The sequence below is a fragment of the Pezoporus occidentalis genome, unplaced genomic scaffold (assembly GCF_034315485.1).
Source record: "Pezoporus occidentalis ecotype Australia unplaced genomic scaffold, CSIRO_AGI_Poc_V1 ctg96, whole genome shotgun sequence".
In the NCBI taxonomy this organism is placed as follows: Eukaryota; Metazoa; Chordata; class Aves; order Psittaciformes; family Psittacidae; genus Pezoporus; species Pezoporus occidentalis.
Window position 1 is genome coordinate 1335837 of NW_026916325.1, and position 20785 is coordinate 1356621.

The following is a 20785-nucleotide window of genomic DNA, read 5'->3' on the forward strand; positions in this document are numbered from 1 at the left end:
ATTTTGAAACTAAGCTTTGCCATCCATGTTCTGTCTTATTCAGAATTACTACCAGTGAGGTAAAAAAAAAAAAAAAAAAAAGTGTTCTCTATAGCTTAGTCTGGGGAAAAAAAAATAAAAAAAAATCTGTTATGGCTCCTGTGTAACCATTTATTTAGTTTTCCAAGCAGAAAAAATGCACTAGCAGTAAAAATTAAATAAATAAATAAATAAAAAATTGCAGCTCTTTCTTTAACATAAAGAAGAGATGAAAGCCAATTGTGTACTCCTATTCTGCAGTCAAATATAACTGCATATTCTTGTCCTACTGCTTAGAAACTCTGAGTGCTAATTTTACTAAGTTAACATAAGCTGCATCATTTCCTTTGCACAAAACACAAAATCAAGCAAGAAATTTAATTTCCCCCCCCTTTTTTTCTTTTTTTTTCCCTTTTAGTTTTCAGTTTCCTTCTCCATTAAGTCACGGGAGCTGCAAGATACATTGGGTTTTTAATTCTTATAGATGTCTGCCTCCATTTTAAAAGTATTTTTGTCTTCTTCATGATGTGAGCATCTTTGGTCTCTTAGAGGGCCCATCTGTTATTGAACCTGTTGTTAACTCAGTCAGGCAAAATCTTCCTTAGCACCTGAAGAGACACAGCAGCACTTTCTCATTCAAATGGCCAACAGGCCTATCTAGCTCATCTTTAATGGTCAAAATCACAACCTGTACCTTGCATGAAGGGCACAGCAGTGACAGATTTGATCCTGTCACCCTTTCACCAGTAGAGCCTATTGCCAATAGCCACTTCACCACCTAATATTCCAGCTTTCACTATTGACAAGCATCCTTCTTTGTCAGGAGATGGTTTATGTTAAATTACAGACTCCCTACACCCAGTCATTTTTTTAACATAATTTTTCTGTTGCTTGCATGACTTGCAGTGCTAATGTGACTGATGGAGATTTTGGGTTCTGTGCAGCTGCTCATGTTGTAACTGCTGGCATTTGCTGTTGCCTTTGTGTAATCTGGATTTGCTGCGACATGTAAATGATACTGATTGCTATTTCCTTGCTCCTACTGTTTAAAATTTAAATAAAAGTGAAAAACATCACTATACAAACTGCTAATACCTCAGCCAACTATTCCACAATAAGGCAACCTACCTCAGTGCCAATAAAATGCTAATATTACTTTCTTTGTGTGTTTTTCCCTGTGTTTCTTAGTGACTTCTCCTTTAATCTCACTGTTTGAGGTAAAACCAACCCTATTATTTAGCCTACAACAGTATACCCTAACAATGCTGTGATTCTGTGGTAATGGGACAGGTTCTAGGACCCTTGTGCAAGCTATTTATGTTGGAGACAATATTGAAAATGAAGGAAGGATCACAATATGAGGTTTACAGTAGTCAGTGGCTCACAGAGCATATTTCTTTCGTTTTGTGAAACGAAATGCATGTGACATAAATAAAGCTGTAATACTGTCTGTAGTTAAAGCATTAAAGCTGAAATGACTATCTAAATGTCTAATTTTCTCTTAGGCTACATTTTTGATTCAGTCTGTCTAAACAACTTAATTACAGGCTGATCTCTACACAGGTACATGCATGTACACACAGTTCTCAACTGTGGAGCAAGATGATCAGATGTAGAAACAGGAAATTCTGTGAAGAATTTTTATGCTAAAGAATAAATCTTGCTGACTGATATCAATAAACCATATGGCTTGTCAGGTTAAATACACGTAGTGTAGTAATAATATTGAATTTGTGTATTTATTTTTCATCTCAAACTAGTTTTCTCCACAGCACTAGGAATCAGGGGAATTATAGAAGGAAGATCTGAATAATTAATATACTCAGTGAAGTTCAAAGAATGCTCAATTATGCCTATTGCAGACTTTAAATGCACTTACATTTCCTTATTGCCACAGAAGGGATATACAGGCTTCCAATTTAAGTGACTACAGTGCAGTATTTTTGGATCTAGGTAGCTCAGTCCTTTGAATGGCAGGTTTTGTTTCTTAAGACCACTTTGGATTTGTCCCTATATATTTAATGGTACACATAACTCTCAGGACAAGATAATTTCTTAACTTTTCCCAATGACAGTGAATCACCCTTAGGTTTTAACAGACTGAAGTGCAGCTACACTGCAGGAGGAGGGAATGCTGCATTGTCAATAGAATGTTTTCTATCTGAGTTTCTGTGTGTGGGCCTGCATTAAATTACTGCTGTGCAAAAGTACCAGTCTCATCTCTGGAACCAAAATTGCTGAGTAAATTTTACAATTGAAAAGAAATGCAATTCCATTTCTCTTCTTCGAAGTGAAAGCAGAGAGTTTAAGAAAATAAGTGTATCAGTATTCTGACTGGAATACCCATCACAAAATACAGGGGTGAATTTTTTTTAGAATATATTTTATTTGCATGTGCCTCACATATACATATACATGTGTATGTACATGTACATAAAATTTATATATGTTTATGCATGTGTATCAGTGTATATAACTAGTTGACATAGTCCATGCACATAGGATAAGCTTCTGCTCTTAAGCACCCTTTCAAGGATTTCTCTCAATTCATGTGGTTTAGTTTGATAACAGAGTTTGGTAGCAGAGAGTTTTCAGAAAATCCTTGATTCAGTGTGAACTGTAGAGATAAACTGATTGAGTTCATGAGGGCCTCATTTCACAATGTTCATATATATATATATATATATGGTGTTCATTATGTGGGTTAGTTTTCACAGTATTGTGGTAGCAGTTATAGATGCTGGGCCAAAACCATTTCACCTTATACTGATAGCTTTGTTGATACTATTGACAGGAGGTGCTTGGGAAAGGAGAGGTTAAGAGAGATACAGGGTTTCTTCATAATCTAAAAGGACTTCGACAACAGAGCCAGGACTGAACTTGGTGAGGGTCAGGTTCCAAAACAGCTTATAGATGTTCAGTATTTTCCAAGTCCTTTTTTTATTTTTTATAAGTAATATCCTTATAAATAATATCCTTCCTATTATTGCTTTATATACTTTAGGAAATGAAGAGAAAGAAGTCTCTTACATTTATTAGTGATTCCTCAATAGATCTCAATGTGTATTCACAAGAAAATTGTACCAATTGTGCAGAATTTGATTAAAAAAAGAGTGGAGAAAGACACATCGTACCTTTCAACAATCAGCGTCATCTAACTGGGACATTAATAATGTCTTTGTGCACCAGACACCTTGGCCTTAAGCCAAAGTTGCTATTCTCCAAAGGAATTTGGTTATCACTACCCAGAAAAACTTTTTCTCTCTTCTTTGCAGTCTTGGGTCATATCAACCATCGGCTCCCAGCTATGTTCGAAGGGTTTTTGTAAGCATCCAAAACTATTTTTATGTATTCATTCTTGGAAAACAGAAAAATGAGGAAGGTAAAGCATATGAGATCCTTTTCTGCCAATGAAACTCCTTCAGTATCTAGTCCCAGGAGGGAGTCCCTATCCCTGAGAGGATTACTGGTTAAGTGTTATCAAATATTTCCCATCTGTGACCTTAAATAGCAGCTAGAAGACAAGAACATGCTATTTTATGAGCTAAGTCAAATTTTCTGCCTTTTCCCCAAGAGGAGCTGTGGTGACAGTTAACAGCAGAAGATAAGCAACTGCTTGACCAGTGTTTTCAGGAATATCAAGAATGTAGAGACTGGTTTTCCTTTCATCACCCAGATGCTGCTGGCATTTCATAGAGGTAGCCACAGAGAACTACAGAGACGGGCAAATGGGGAATGAAATATGTTGGTAGTCTCATCAAGTAGGTTTCTGTAAAGCAATCCTTAAGTCCTGATTGAATAGGTTCAAGCAGATGACACATTTCCCTGCTGTTGTGTGATTTGATGCACTAAGCATATTACCCATAATTTACATGGTACACATTACCACTAGTCATTACTTCAGCTCGTTATCCACTAGCTGAAGAATATACAGTAAGCAAGTAAACAACAGTATTGATATGTACCGCTCATGCCTTTGGTACATGTAGGCAAGATGAAAGAGAAAATACCTGTTTCTGTTGTATCACAAAAACTGTTCCAGCACAACACACTGCACAGTTCATGTGTGCATTCATGTAGTTGCATGCCAACTACACCTTCACCAGTGTTCTGAAAACCCTGCTTAAGTTTTGAGATAAACGGTGTCTGATACTTAATAACCATGTCAGTGAACTTAGTGCATCTTCTTTAATTAGCAAAACATCAGTTAGCAGGAGGGCTTTAACCATAGGATGTACTGGAATGCAACTGTAGCGTTCTCCCACTAGTGCTTCTCGGGAAATTGCTTTTTCTGCTTCACAGAGTTCAGTTCCCTTTGTAACACATCTTGCTTCTGTTAGCACCATCCTTTCATTGACCTTCTATCGCTAATGCACACTCAGTTAACTGAAAAGCGTCTGAAACCGACTTTTATGAAGGTGCTGCAAAACAAGATGTAGAAGTGTTTTGTTAACTAACAGTCAGTGAAAATGTTCTTCTGGTTGGCTCAGGGATTCAAAGTCATGATTGTTGGGTGCTATTTATGCCTTTTTTTTTTCTTTTTCTTTTTGTTTTTTTTGGTTGGAAAAGACTTTTAAGATCACCAAGTCCAACCATTACCTCTTCTGTGTCTCTGAGAAACAATTCAGGCACCTGCAAAAAGCATGCAGCAATTCTGTACCATTCAGTGTGCTGTTTGAGATGGGAGGCTGGAGGCTGTAGGTGACCTGTAGCATCACTGAAGAGGCACTTCTTTTGACTTCTCTCAAAAAAGTGAGAAGGAACAATAATATTTTCCTACCTCACTGGGATATTAGGAGATAAAATTAATTACTGTGGGAGATGCTGGGTTCCTCTGATTGAGAGTTCAGTATACATAATATATAATTAACTATTTTCTATAAAGTGCCTTGAAATTCTAGGGTGATTCAGTGGTTATATTTAAAATAATGTTTTGAAAATAATGTTTCCTATGCAATTGTTCCTTAGATCTTTATACACATGTTACCTATTAAACATAAGTGATTCCTTTCAACTCATTTGGAATATTTGTATTTGTGGAAAATAGAATTCCCTTTAGTATATTGAAAATATCATCACTTGCTGTATATTTACATATGTATTTATTAAATCAAATTAACACAATTATCTATTTCCTTCATTACTTGAAGCAAGCTAAATTTTAGGAATGTTTTCAACAATCCTAAATGCGATCTTCCATTTCCTCATGCACTTTTAACTTGATGCTTTGGCACAGGAAACCCAGGCTATTCCAAGACATGAGCATTATTGTCATTTGACAACAGGCAGAAATTCTGAAGGTGACTAGTAAAGAAGCTTGAAAGACTGTAAATGAGTCAGGTCTGATACATGCCTTCAGTGATAAAGGGAAATTTACTGTAAATCCCAGTGCTGTAGGGACTTTATCTTCAAATTTGTGAAGAAGAGAGCTTAGCTAGTCACACATACTGTGTTTAAGAGGAACCCAAAATAATGGATCCTTTCTGAAAAGCTTGATTGTATCACACTGGAGTGGGTCAATGCAGAAGGAGATGCAGGGTGACACATTTACTGTGTCTGTGTTGCACTGTATGAGTGATACTGTGCCTGTAGCTACACATGTATCTGTACAAGAACATCTACATTTGTGCATGGTGCAGTGCAGAGACAGAGGGATCAGGGTTTGATTTGGTGTGATCTATTACAGTCTTAGGACAGAACAGCCACTTTGCATCTTTGTTAGTGATGGTGTCTGCAGCTGTTGCTGTCTTAGCCATACAGTGTGTTTAATAGTTGCTACAAAGAAGATTTCTGTATGACTGTCCCTGACTGACTTCCCATCGTGAGTATAGTTTCAGGCACATGGAGAGCTGGGTGATGGAGGGCCTTGTAGCTGCATTTAAAAAGGGGTTTAGGTGCAATGGGAGTGCAATTTTGGTTCCCCTGAGAGAGAAACCAGTTCAAGGTGCATGCTGAAAGGCACCAAAGGATGTCATATAAATGCTAATTTAGGGGACTGTTGGCGTCTTTCAGCATAGGAAGAGGGATTGTCAGACCATATAAATGCGTCCCTTAACATACCTGTTTAATTACCTGTTTCTTTCTACTTTCATAGACTGCAGTAGCATAATGGGAGCTGAATAGTTTTGGTTATAAAAGTAGCCATGGAATTAGTTTAGAGGGATAATACCATATTTTGTCTGAAGTTAGATGGCATTAGCTGTAATCCATCTCTCCATAATATTTTGAAATTATTAGTGTTAACTGACTTCTGGCAGGTTTTGCCACCCCTTTTTAAATAGTATTTTAGTTTTAAAATGAACATAAAATAAACAGTAGGCAAATAACATTTCTTCATAATTGGTTATTCAATATAACCTCAGGTAAGTGTAGCATGACCAGTTAATTGAAAATTGCTTTCCATTTAGAATTCACTCTGTGCTAGCCAATGATAAATAATTATTTCATCTGTCACATTTCATATTATATACTTTAAACCCTCAAGCTTTGCCTTTCAGAAACAAAGGTATTGTTCTCTATTCCGCAAACTTTGAATGCTTTTTTTTTCTTTTTTATGTTTCATTCTCCTACTTTATTAGCCCTTTTTTGCTATTGAACTTATTCAGACAGATGGAGAAACAGCCTATTTTAACTATGATTTCTTATTTCCCTAAAGATTGTTCCTTATTTGAAATATAATAAAAGAACTGAGTGAACTCTTTGACTCAACTATTGTGGAATAGGTGCTATACCCTGCAAAGGTATATTGTGTTTTCAGAACTGAAGAGATCACATAAGTGCCTGGGAATGGAGAAAAATGAACTATGCAAAAAATCAAATTGAGAAATGGATGTTGCAAAATTTGCTTATTTTGTATTATCAACTTCAAACACTTCATGGTGGCCTGGAGCAATTTTCAAGTCAACTGAGACCAAATTATAATCATACAAAATGCCCTGTTGTATGAAATGAGAAGATGGAATTCTTTGGATTGCAGTTCATCTTGGGACTTCAGATTAGCTTGAGTAGCTTGAGCCAGTGACAAGACAAGGTGACATTTTCCTCTCAAATTTATCAGAGCTTCTTTCTGGAAGGTCTGTTACTATTGATCTAATTATTGACAATTCTAGTCATAGGTGACATTTAAATATTTATGTGGCTGTAAGAGTTTTATATTTAATTTCTTCTTTCCTTCTTGTTTGCTGTATTGATGTGTCCTGTCTTTCATTTGTCTTCAAGTAGCAGTGCAAGCACTTCAGAGGCACAACATCCCCACCTTAATATATTCATTCTTTAAGTAGCTTTATGGTGCTACTGCAATTATTTACATTAATGGGCCTTCAAATATTGAGATACTGGGTTTGTTTTCCATTCAGCTTGGTGCTGACAACTAGCAGATCAGCATGCAAAGCAGGAAGCTCAGCTTTAGTGCTTGATTTAAGCTGAGCAGAATTTATGTTACAAGAGTAGAGAAGGGAAATAAATACAATCTAAAATTCTGATTCCTTAAACTGTCCCAGACAATTTACTGCAATATATAGAAAAAAGGAGACAGAAAATGATAATATGGTTAGTGATTTGCATTTTATGGGAAGAGATAATAGCTGAAGAGCTCAATGTAGTGATATTCACGTCAGCCATTACGTCCCCTTCTCATCCAATGTAATCAAAGCCCTATGTAAAGTGGCTCATTACTGTGAACATTGCGGCATTAAAGGTTGAGAAGAAACAGTGTTAAACGCTCTTTCTCAGTCATGACATGATTCTGTTTTGAGCAAAATGTTTAGCTTTATTTTTTAATGAGGTACATCATCAACTTTGTCTCCCATGAAGATATGTGAACTTCAGACATTCAGGTGGAATAGACAGAAATAAAACATCACAATAATAAATATTTTAAATTATGGAAGATGAGAAAATATTTCAGTAAGCAAATCTCAGATATTTGCTCTACTTGTACATGAAGCATTAAAAGTCTACACTAGGTGTCAGATTCTCCATACTGTTGTACCTGTCTTGAAATAAAGGAAACTTGTTTAAATGGACTTGAGCTATCGTAGTCAGGAGCCATCCACTTTGCTAGAAATATTTCTCTTCTTGATAGCAGTAATAATTTCATTAGAGATAGAGGTCCACTGTAATTTTCTTTTTCTAATCTTATACTAAGAGGTCAAAGTGGTTTTTTGGTTTTGATTTTGTTTTCAGTATTTAGGACCAAGATTATACTTGGAAGAATGAAAAACTTTTGCATTTACAAGTTTTAACCTAATCCCTGTCTGCAAAGCAAGAGTCCTGGATCATATGCCGTTATGATAAGAATCATCATCTTGAAGATAGGTTATCATGGCTGCTGCAAATGGAATAGAAACAATACAGTGCACACCAATATATAAAAGGCATAAAATAATTTGAAATAATTTAGAAATATTCAAGAGAACTGCATTATATCTCTTAATTGTATCAATTGCTAGTACAAGTACCACGAGTAACAGCCTAGCAATATTCCACATTTCCTGTTGCTTTTACTATTGCTACACAAAAAAGAATACTCTCCTGACAGGCCTGAGCAGAATCCATACTGCTTCTTTAGAATCTTAGAATCATAGAATCTCCAACGTTTTTGTTACCAAGAAAACTAGCTATTCTTTAAGTTTTATTTCATTTCTCAGTGAGATATCCTGGCCAGCAAGGCTGAGGAAGAATTCTGAAAGTCAGCGTTTTTGACGTAAATCTCTTTCATATCTAACGGACTACATAGAAGGTTTATCTTCTAGGTTAAACAGATTTAAAGAGAGAAAACCACAAACAAATGCATATTCATATTTCACTAGTGCATGCATATTCTTTCGCTTAACCTGGATTGCCTTGTATTAAATGCTTATAAACCTAGAGGCGATAGCTAGATACAGTCAGAAGATACGTAATTATACAAGTATTGTGCAATAGGACTTCAGAATAGCAGTTTCTTAACCATTGTAAAGTGTCCTGTCAAAGAAAAATTTTGAGGGGAGATTTGCAATTGTATGGAGGTATTTCTGCATAAGAAAAGGGACAAAGAGAAATCTGAAGGATGCTGATCTAAGAACTTAACTGGCAGTGTTGTCTAAGGAGAGAGTAATCTTGACAATGAAATGGGGATAGTAATTAGCACAAAGAGACTGGGTATAAATAGTTAAATTTACAGATCTTGAAGAAAGTAATGGTTACCTCTTCCAGCTCTTGCTTACTGCTGTTTGAGAAGAATCCTCTGTTTAGTGCCCTGGATATTCAGTGCCATAAATGTTAACTGGATCACTGAGGAAGATACAGCCCCCTGCATCGTACCATGGAAGAGCTATAGATGAGGTGAACACAACCCAAGTGCTGGGTGTGCAAACTCTGAGTTTGGTTTGGTCACTGAATTTCCTTGGGGAAGTCACTTCATTGCTGCTTCTCCTCCGTCCCTTCACTGATCTGCTCTGCTCTGCTTTTCTCCTCCGCCCATGCCTTAACTGTTTAGATAACAATTGGTTTGTTACAGAGGCTGTTGTTGGTTTATCAAAAGTAACATTTTCTTAGACTTTATTTTATTCTTAACACTTCAACATGCTGCTTGAGTGACCATAGCAAGTTCTATCTCATTTTTTGTCAGACATGCACATTCCTCCTCTACAGTACCTTGAGACTGGAAATCAGTTTATTACTTTAACTATTAATATAGGGCAACTTCATCTTTTTTTTGATATGCTATATCCCTTTCAGTATTTTAGCTGACTATCCATCTTTTGTGGCTATTAGCTCACGTCCTATAAAAGATACTCCAGAGATCATAGACCAAATATGACTAATGGATAGGTCAAACATCACAAGTACTTGGAAAGAGCTCAGAAGGCTCCAATTTCTTGTCCAATATAGCAAATGTTTTGGACATCCTATACTTTCTGCTCAGCTCATCCCATGAGACTGTGGTTAAATGGTAGCAAAATAAGTGTTCCTAGATCAACTGTATCCAATTTCAGACTGCAATCACACTTACAGGATTCACAAATGCAACCATCACTCAAGAAAACAACAATGAAAGATCAGGATTTTAAAAAGGAATCACTTCAATGCTGACATGAGAACCTGAAGTGGAGTAGACCTACATCCAAGTCTGAAAATGAGCTGCAAGGACTGTCACATTTAAAAGACAAATTGCAGTTCTCACTGAAATAAATAAGTCAAAACACAAAAATAATGTCAAAATAGGAAGAAGAATTTCAGAGCAGCTTAGAAATTATTTCTGGGCAGTGAGTCCCAGTGAAGACAGGTATTTACTCAGCAATCAGTAAATACATTTCAAGTTATTTGCATTTGTAGAGAGCATTGAAAGACTGCCTTTCTAACAATGCTCTCATTATTTTAGTTGTTTTCATTATGCAGTATTGTCTATTTCTTTGTGCTTATAGTCAGGAAGAAGTGCCAAATGTGTAGTATTCATAATCAAACGTGATATACAGAGAGCCTTATGACTGATCATTATTTTATCATAAATATTATTTGCACACAAATATTGGATAAAGGATTATCTTATTGCTTCAGAGCCTTGAATAAGAGTTGGTTTAGAAGGAAAAGAACATTTTATTTTACCTCTGGAATTTCATTTCTAAACAGCTGCCTTTATATTTATAAAGACATCATAAAAGCACAGTGAAATGCAAAGCATAACCTAGGATTTTTGACCAAAACCAAGGGGTTTTCATTGTTGGTGGTTTTGATATGATTTTCTCTATTTTCAGAATTAAAAATACTGAAAAAATAGTTCATAATGATTAAATAGGGAATAAAGAAACCCCAAATCTAGCTTCTGGCAATAAAGAATTTGTCACATGCTATTATATTTGATATGTGGACAGGCTGGAAGTACTGCAGAAACAACCGATAATCTTGTTGGTCTCTGACTTTTCAACATTGCTTATGCAGTTGTTTGTTTATTCTACTATTTATATCTCCACTGCCACTTGGAACACGCTCAAAACATGGCAGAAATTTCCAGTAAAATAACTTAAATCAGATGGACTGTCTTTCAGCCTCCCTTACTTAAAAAGGGGAAAGAATCCTAGAAGTAATATAACTTGGAGAAGCATACATCTTAATTTTACAAAATACTGCTCTAGCTTCAGATTTGAACAGGACTGGACTGACAGGTCCAAAGTTTAGTTTAGAACAGATTTTTTTTTTTTCTTTGAAGCACTATTTTTACAGGCTGCTTTCCATATGAGAGACATTTCTTAAGTTTATTTTTGAAATGTAGGACCTAAGCCTTATTCTTAATTTCAAGTCCTTTAATGAGTAATAGTAAAACCTACTTTCTATGCAGACTTTTTTTGATCACCCTACCAGAATGAGTTGGAAGCATTTGCTTTCAGACCCTCTCAGCATCTTGCCAGCACTAATTACTGAGATACTGAGACAGTGATCTGTTCTGGGGGATTGCATCTTTGTTTTCCCAGTTCAGCCTAAACAGGGAAATGTGGGATCACTGAAGCATATAAATTTCTCAATTGACTTTAAATAGTTATATAGGGGTAACTTACCCTGGGGACAAGGAACAGTTCCCCATGAGCTATTTGTGCCAAAGAAATTCAAGATCATTTAAAAGATCATGAAACTATGCAAACTAAAGATGATCTTAGCATCTGTTGGACATTTTCCCTTTCCCTTGATGCCTTTTTGTTGTGCAGCAAAGATCTGAAGAGCCACTGTACAGAGCAGAAAACACAAGAGCAGCACAAATATTTAATACTGTTATCAGGAAATTTGTCTAAAAGCAGTGAGTTGTGGATTCCTGTTCTTGTCCCAAGCAGTGTTTATGTACTAAATGTTAAACAGTCAGTAAGTAAAATAAGCAAACACGCTTGAGAGCTGGGACTGGAACCTATGATTTAATCTCTAGTGCAGAGAACTTTGCTGTCACTGAGTGGCCTAGCTAATGTTAAACTCATCTGCAGAAATTCAGGAGACCTTTACACAGAAATGATTTCTAGCTTGCTGTCCAAGGCATCTTGCTGACAAATGGGTGTTTTGGCAATATCCCATTCTGATAACTCTCCCTTGGTGTGTAATAAGGAGTTGGTGTGCCCAGCAAAAGGCAGAACCTTGCTTGCTGAGAGCCAAGAACCTATGCCTGCCTTCCTGGGTGCCAGTACTGACATCTATACTTAGAATTGTGTCTAAGTAGGTCTGTTCTCTGGCATGGAGGTCAATGATCAGAGCAGTGCCTGCCTTATTGCTGTTCATCTTTTCACCTTTTGGAATAGGGTGTTTACAGCAAAAGTGACTGTTGGGAGTGTCAAGGAGCCCATGCTGGTTTACAAAGCATGTCCAGGGACTGTCTGGGAGACTTAAGTGCCAGTTTGGATCATTCCAGCTGCTTAGCCACATAGAGTCAAAGTTCCTCTGCTTAGGAACATTCTCTTGCAATGTTTAATCTATTCTTTCAAACATATCCATGGCGATCTGTCAAAGTCATGCAGGAAGCACCTCATCCTTTCACTAATCTGAGTTTATTACACTAAGTGATAGCTGGGGCTATGGCAGTAGTCTTTGCTGTTCATGGAGCACACACTTACTGCTGCAGCTGACAAGACAGCAGCAGTCAGTGTGGGCCCTCCTTAGAGCTTCTTCACTACCGCGATGGATGGAAACCTTCAAGAGAAGGAATGGGGGCATCCATGAAGCAAACAGTGTGAATCATGTGTGCATAACTGAAGGTGTAAGCCATCTTTACTCTTGAACCAGAAACTCTTGCCCTTGGTATTGGTTGCTTGATAAAAGTCTTAAATGCTGCTCTCTCCCTCTTGGGTCTCTTATTGCCCACAGTAAGTAATAAATACTTGCATAGAATCAGCATTGATCATCCTAACTGCCTTTTATTTCCAGCTTTGAACAGAAAATATCTGTTTTGGCTTTTTCAGTTATTTGTTAATTCCAGTTGGGTGAAATCCTTTTTAACACCATTTTAATTAATCATTGAAATATTTTGAAACGTCTGGAAAGACTGTTTCTAGTTTTTGATGGCAAAATATACCAATAAATCTTTAGATATCCCTTGACTTATTTGTAGATGCTTGATGCAAAACCACCACAGAATATTAGACTATTTACTTGTAATTCAAATATACGTTTAAGCACTGACATTTTAAAACTTTGTCCCCAGTGTGCCAGTGAGGCTGCTTATCTAGCTGATGGCAAGACACAGATTTGTGTTTTAGCGCACAGGCATCAAGACTGAAGTGGAACTTCACCCTTTATTGTTCTTGGTTGGATAGCACTAGATGAACAGCAGGACCTAATGAGCTGTGGGCTGGTGCACGTGCATGCTTAAGAGCAAGACAGGGCATTCTGGCCCAGTTTTGACTGTTGCCTGTACTCCTGTCAGTATGCTAAATCAGGGCTATATCACTTTATTGTTACTTTTAATGAATATTAATCCTCAATGGATGAGCTATATGAGCTGGTCTTAGCTTGCATACTGCAGAACTGTCAGATTTCTGAACAGCAAAAGTAACATTTATTTCCTACATTTGCATGGAAAATCCTGGAGAAAATAAAACTCTTATATTACTAATTATTTGGATGTTATGTATAGAAGAAAATACCTGTCAAGCAAGAAGTTACTAACTGCTTAGAGGATTTCTCTGCATGTCAACTGTTACCTTTTTAGATGATGTATACAGATTATGGGTAAGCCTTATAGATCAGTTCTTTGACAAGTGTGACTTGATATAAGTTTGTAAATTCTTTAGAGTTACCAGAGCTATATGATTTACATAAACTGAAAAGCATTGTTCAACAATTTTTTGGACATATTCTGTAGATTTTAGATACTGACCAGGCTGCCCACTGGGCTCTACTCAGCTGCATATTAACAGCAATAGCATGAAATTTGTACTTGCAAAAAAATCTCACAGTATTTTGGGAGCATATATAAAAGTGAATTTAGGACTGTATTATTTATGTGCCTACTACATGAAAGCAACATGATCTCAGGCTTCAATGGGTCTTGCCATTCTGTCTAATAGTCCTTAATTATTCATAAGACTTGTAGCAGGCATTGGGTGGCATATGAGATCTACAGTAGCTAGTTCATTTTGGGGAGGTAAGGTGAAGTGTTGGCAGACAAATGGGTATGCATAAAACCTGTTTCCACATGAAACTGGGTACTTTGCCAAAAGAGCTTTCCCCTTCCACTTGAAATACCCTAAACCTCTCAATTTCTTATATATCTCTTCAAGAAAATGTGCAGGGCAAAAAATAAGTGTACATTGTAAAAAGTGCAGCTGCATAAATTTTTCAGTATGATTTGCCTTATTCTAGTAGTGCTGCATTTCTTACAAGCAAACCCAATGGAAAGGTCCTATGACTTACAGAAAATTAACTGTTCCTTGAGTTACAGAAAATTAACTGTTCCTTTTAGTTTTTTTGAATATAACTGTTTGCAAATCTTTTTTTAAGCATAAAGAGAACTGAATAAAATGTACATTTTTAAGATAGAATTCCCATGAAAAGCAGTTTATAACAAAGAGAAAGGATATATCTAATATTAAATGGCATAATACCGTATGCTTGTTTAAAATATCTCTTAAAAAGGCTTAATATGGTCCTTCCATCACTCCTGAAAGTAATGCATTCTGTAAAGAAATGCCATCTCTTACTTTATTCACCAGTATCTATGTCTGAATCAATCACAGCTTCTTATGAAATCCTGTAGAATACATTATCTTTTTCTTTTTTTTTTTTCCCTTTTGATCAGGTATTTTATTCCAAAACTTGTTTCCATAAAAAAAATCATGTTTTGTCTTTCTGATTTTTTAGGGTTTTATTTTTTCCACAGGAAAATCACATTTGCAGCTCAGTTAATATGAAATGAATAATCATTCACACCACAGAAGCCACATGGTCTTCTCTGATCCTTGTTTCACATGCAGCTGCAAAGAACGCAAGTCAACATTACTGATAGAGTGGCATCTCTATAACCTCTTTCAAGTCCTTCAAGCCAGCAAGATTTTGGATATGCTTTTTTCTTCAGCTAGTGTCTTGTCAGTGTGGCTGCACTGGCCTTAGTAGTTTTTCAGTGGACATTTGTCATTTATGTCACTTTTTTCCTTTGGACATGAAGGTCACATTGTGATTTCTCAACTAATTGTAACCAAAAAACTTCCTTTTTTTTTTTTTTTGTTAATTTGTTGGATAATTCTTCTAAAGATACAATGATTCTTACAAACAGTACAAAATCGTCTTTTAATTTCTCTGTTGCTTATCTACATCACCCAAGATCAGGAGCTGAATTTTAAACTTATATAAAGAGAAGAAGGAGGGATGATGAATTGCAAAGTTCACTTCCTATTATAAAACACATTAAAATGCAGAGATACAGCTTGAACTTACTGGCTAGGGAAATTACAGTACAGCTATAAGGTAATTCTCCTGCTTACTACTTTATAGCTTTGGAAAATTGTACAAGATACTGAGGTAATTAGTCACTTCTGACATTCAGAACAGATCTCTTTTTTGAAAGCTTCATCATTCTGTATATATTGTCATAGGCGTACACGGTGTTTGAGAAGTAGCTTGCGGGCAAAAGGCCAGCGTCTCCTGAGATAACCTGGGAGAACCTGTTATCTAACTGGTGGATGAAACCATTTCCTATATATTAGTGCCATTATCTATTATATATTCTCAAATCTGCACATCACTGTTGTAAAGCATACCAAATTAGTCTGAAAATAAAAGGATTTGTTCGCTTCTTCAATATTATAATTTTAGAATAAAAGTATATTGTTGATGAATAGCTCAAACATTTTCCTAACAGGAAATTTATCAAAATAAGAGTATGTCAGTAAGCTTTGTTTCCCAATTACAGCTGCACTCCCAATTTAGCTGCATTATTTTAAATCTATCCCCCATTCGAAATGAGAGATGTGTCAAATAACAACTTTGCTTGTTACAGAGAAACCTTCTTTAAAAAGGTATTGACAAATCAAAGACTTTTTTAGAGGACATAAAAGCTTGACAAAGTGTTTAACAAATATAAACTATGAGGAAATGGTTTAATTTTCTTAAGAAGAAAGAATGTTCTTCACAGTTTCCATTTCTGGAAGAAGTTGTAATGAAAAAAACAATGATAGATTATTTTCCATGTGTCCTGCTGCTAAAAGAAAACAGGAAATGGCTTTATTTGTAGCAAAGACTTATTTTTAATAAACATACTTTTTTCCCCTTAGTTTTCCTATGAAGCTGTGGTAGATCAGCTACCTAGAAAGGTTGTGCTTCCTGTTTCATTGGATGTATATAAATGGCTAACTTAAATAGAAATAAACATTGTACTAAGACTTTTTCTGTAAGGGAAAACAGCTGATGAGCTGACTAGCTGGGCTCCAACCCACCATGGTACATTCATGCTAGATGTACCTGAGGAATGAGCTTGGGATTTGGGTCAGAGAGGAAAAAGACTAGTGACCAAAACCAAAGCAAGCTGAAGGAAAGAACAAGATAAGAAGTAGCATCCAAAAGTTGTGTGTCACCTTGAGGAAGCCACAGCAGAATTCACAAGCTAGTTAGGCAATAAAGCAGCAAAAAGGACCATAGTGGGATTTTCAGAAGCACTTAGACACAAAGTGTCTAGTTTTTCAGCCAAAATTAGAGTCTGAAGTACTTCATAAAACTCAGTTGGCCTATATATGCCTATAGTGACAGTGATACCTTAAAAATACAGACTCTCAGCAGCCCCCTTTTCTCTAAAAAGGGAATAATAGCAATAACAGCAGTAGTTTCACTCTTGTAGGGTGTCTCTGAAGACAATTTTGTTAAAAAAGGCCTCTGGTATTCTCAGGTACTGTGAAAGCTACAGAAGCAGCAAAAATATCATTTTATTTGCCTGTGCTCAGGATCAAGTGTTGCTCTAAAGCTCAGCTCCACTCCAGGGAGGCAGGTTAAGACAATCATAATGACAAGGTCATTTCATCAAGAAGACTCAATAGCCACATCTGTTGTTGACCCCAACATATTTAAAACTGAATCCAAGGTGCAGTTCCTGCTATTACCTCTGGGTTTTGATCTGGTCCAAAATTTGGACAGGATTTATCTTCAGAATAATGCATCTGATTTATTTACATTTATTTATGTGTAGATTCTTGTACATGAGTTAATGGTGGCAGTGGACATACAGCCAGTACCATCGGTGGAGTCTGGAAGTCTATGCAGCTCATCCTAAGTAAGAAAGTTGCCTAAATTAAGGCACTTACTGCTGTTTGATATGTCTTCAGGCTTCCAAAATGTCTGCTGATGGCCAGCAAAAAGTGCACAAGAGTTATGGGAGATAACATGCCCTGGATACCCTTGTAGTATCTGACGTGACAACAGTGGGGTATGTTTAGGCAACTGGATCTCACCCTTATCTCGGGTCTGTGGACTACAGTGACTGTGCTAGGATCTTAAGCATCACTTGATGTGAGGGAATCGCCATGCAAAGAATGATTTGGAGGTCTTAGTTTGAAATGGAAATCCAGCTAGGGTAGAAGATACTATATCCCACTGCAAAATGTGTCTCTTACATAATTGTACTTTTGGTAGACAGTTACGTTATGGTTTCAGTTACCCTTACTGCCAATGCACAGCACCATTTAATAAAAGCATACACTTTCTTCTCAGAAGACAACCCATGCAAGAACATTCCTTTCAGTTTGTTTTGGCTTCTTTCCCTGTCTGCCAGGAGATAAAATGTCTAGGAACCTTTTTCTAGACTATGAGTCTTCAGTGTCCCTCTTGTCAGTACAAGGTGCTTTGTCTCCATTCCTTTCATGTTATCAGCCAATGTCTAGCCTGAGAGCACAGTCCAGGTTAGGCTGAAAACCTGAATGCATTTACTCGTTGTAAAGATTTTACAAACCTGAGACCTTTACTGAGGCTTCTGATCTCACAGAAGCAATTAAAATGCCAGATATTTCTGTATAGAAAAAAAACACAGTATACAAGTTATGGCAAGTATTTATACATTCCCTTTTTCCTCTTCATTATTTCCTTTGCTGACGGAATCTGATTGCCAGGGACAGGAAAGAGCAGAGACTTTAACTGAAATGACTATCAAATACCACTACATTGTGGGTAGCAGAGTACAGGTTTTGTATTCTGAATTTTCTCCTTCATGACAGAAGTATAGGAAATCTCCATTACATGTGCTCTTTTTAGCCCCTTGCCTAGACATGTATTAAAAGTATTTGTGCCATTTTGGTTCATTCATGCAGAACTGCAAGGAAACGTTTTGGTTCTTAACAGACTCTCACTCTGAATATCCCTTATTCCCCATAATCTGGCCTCTTTTAGTTTCCATAAACATTCCTTTCTGGCAGCAGAAGCAGCAGTCAGCCAGCCTTGGGTGTGTGTGCAACTATTAGGGACCTTTCCCAGATAGATGCTTGTGAAGATACCCACTTGTTTGACCCTTTGGCCCTGCATTTATACTACAGGAATGCTATAATTTGGGATAATTTATTAATGATTTCCTTTTTTTTCTTTGTGGCTATTTTTCTTAACATTTTTCCAGGCTTGATGCAAAGCTGTTCTCAAATAGTCATATTTGTCCCTACTGGTAATGAAAGATGTACGTGCCAAACTGACGTACTTGGTGCCAGTTACTGGTTGATTAATCTATTTTCTGCAGAACAAGATTATTTTGTTTACGCTGAACTTTTAGTATGTGAGTTTTCCCAAAGGAAAGGGAGGAAGGAAGGAATAGGAAGAAAAGAAACAACCAAAAATCACATGAGGACACTTGCAGACTCATATCCTCATTGCAATGAGCCACCAACATTTGCTCCTGGTGCAGGAAAGGCAGGCTGCCCCAGGGACCATGTGAAGGTTCCATTCCAAGAGTCCAAGGGTGCAGATGAAGGTGATGGACATAGTCAGGGATGCTATGCCAAATACATTAGGAAGAGGAGGCTGATGGCAGGCACAGCTTCCATACTGGAGGTTGCATGCATAGAGGGCTGTGGATGCGTTTCCCCATGTACTGCCTGACACATGGAAGAACACACCTATGTGGAGCAGGACTGTCCTGTAGTGGCTTGGTCCCATGCTCACAGCCTAGTTCCACAGAAAGATCCAAACAACTTGCTAAAGCTTTTGGCTGAAGATGCAAAAAGCAGGTTTGAGGCTTAGAAGGCAGGAGCTATTTTAGCATGTGTCTCAAATATCTGTTACCTCACTGTTTAGCAGAGTCCTTCATAAAGCCTTAGTTAAGTTATAACTAATACTTTCCTTTTAGGACAGCTGCTGTTTTTTCACAGGCTCTGAGACGCACACTTCTGTCAGGGGCCGGGCAGAGTTACCAGCACACAAATAATGCTCCATATGTTCAGAAGATGAGGGAAAGGAAGAGTATTGTCAAAGATTTCAGAGCAAACACCGGTTTAAGAATGAAGGTATTGTTGGATATTTAGGTCTCCACACTAAGATTCACTCAGTATAATTACATTGCAACCAGTCTGTATAAACTGGCATTCATCTGTATTTTTTCTTGAATTTACATTTGCTAAGCCTCTGATTCAGCACTTCAATTAGAGACCTTTTCTTCCTGTGCACTGTCTGCAGGCCTTGCAAGAGATGTCTAATTTTTCTGTCATGTTATTTTGTTGAATCTGCTTGATATGAAAAAGCTCAGACCATTTAAATAACAGGACTAGTGGATGATAAATGTGGCTTTATCAGTCACTTTTCATAAATATCTGAGTGGTCTATGTCAGCCTGCTCTGTTTGTTCAGCAAATTCAAAGGCATGTAGTTTGTACATAAATGAACACTAACCCCACTTGTTTTGGAGAGGACAGACTGAAATAAATTCCAGGCAAGTGACTGGAATTTGAAATTTGTCCATAAGAGGAGAAAAAGAATAGAAAAGTTATTACATAAAAATGTTTCTTTGGAGAATGTTTACAGGAAAAAAAAAAGAAATCAAGGTGTTAATGATGCTGTAATGCCATCTATTGCTATTTTACAGCATGAAAAGCTTGAATTTTCAGGGACTCATCAGATCTAATGGCCAGGCCAATATTGTACCTTCCTGTGAGCTTCAGCACTGTGCTTTGTGCAAGCTTCATCTTCTAGCTAACAAAATCAACTTTCAGTTAGCTACTTGAACGCACACAATAAAACCCAGAAGTGTCTGTCTATCCTGTAGATTCTGTTTGAGGGAAAGGCACAGCATGCAAATATCTTTATAGTACTCTCTCCTGTATCTCTAATTTTTTTGTCCATAGCATTTGAATTTCAGATTAGACAACTAATTCATCTCAAATAAAACAATTGCATTCAAGTTAGGTGTAAGCTATGCATGTACCTCACCAAGGTAACTTGGTATACCAGCACACACAAGTGCATGGGGAAGCTGGGGTTGGTCCTCTGGAGTTTCTGAGCTCTATGTAATAGCTTTAGAGTGAACCTGATGAGTGGATTTCACTAGATGTCTAAATTCAGGTAGCTAAGTTAGGCAGAGGGAATCCTATTCCATTTTACTGCAACAGGGGTGATGAACTGGCATTTTAATAGTGGAAATGTCTTTGGAATAAGTCTTGGGCTAAAGGCAGGGTCAAAAGATCAGCCATTATCCTGTAGCTCTTAGCTCTGATTCCAAAATCAGGGAAAATCTCTAGGCTGTAGATAACATTGTGTGACAATCAGTGATAAATTATGACAATTTAATAGTAACTGCCTTAAATATACCACTAAACCCAAAATACCCATTAACGTATCAAATGGACTGCATCTGTCAA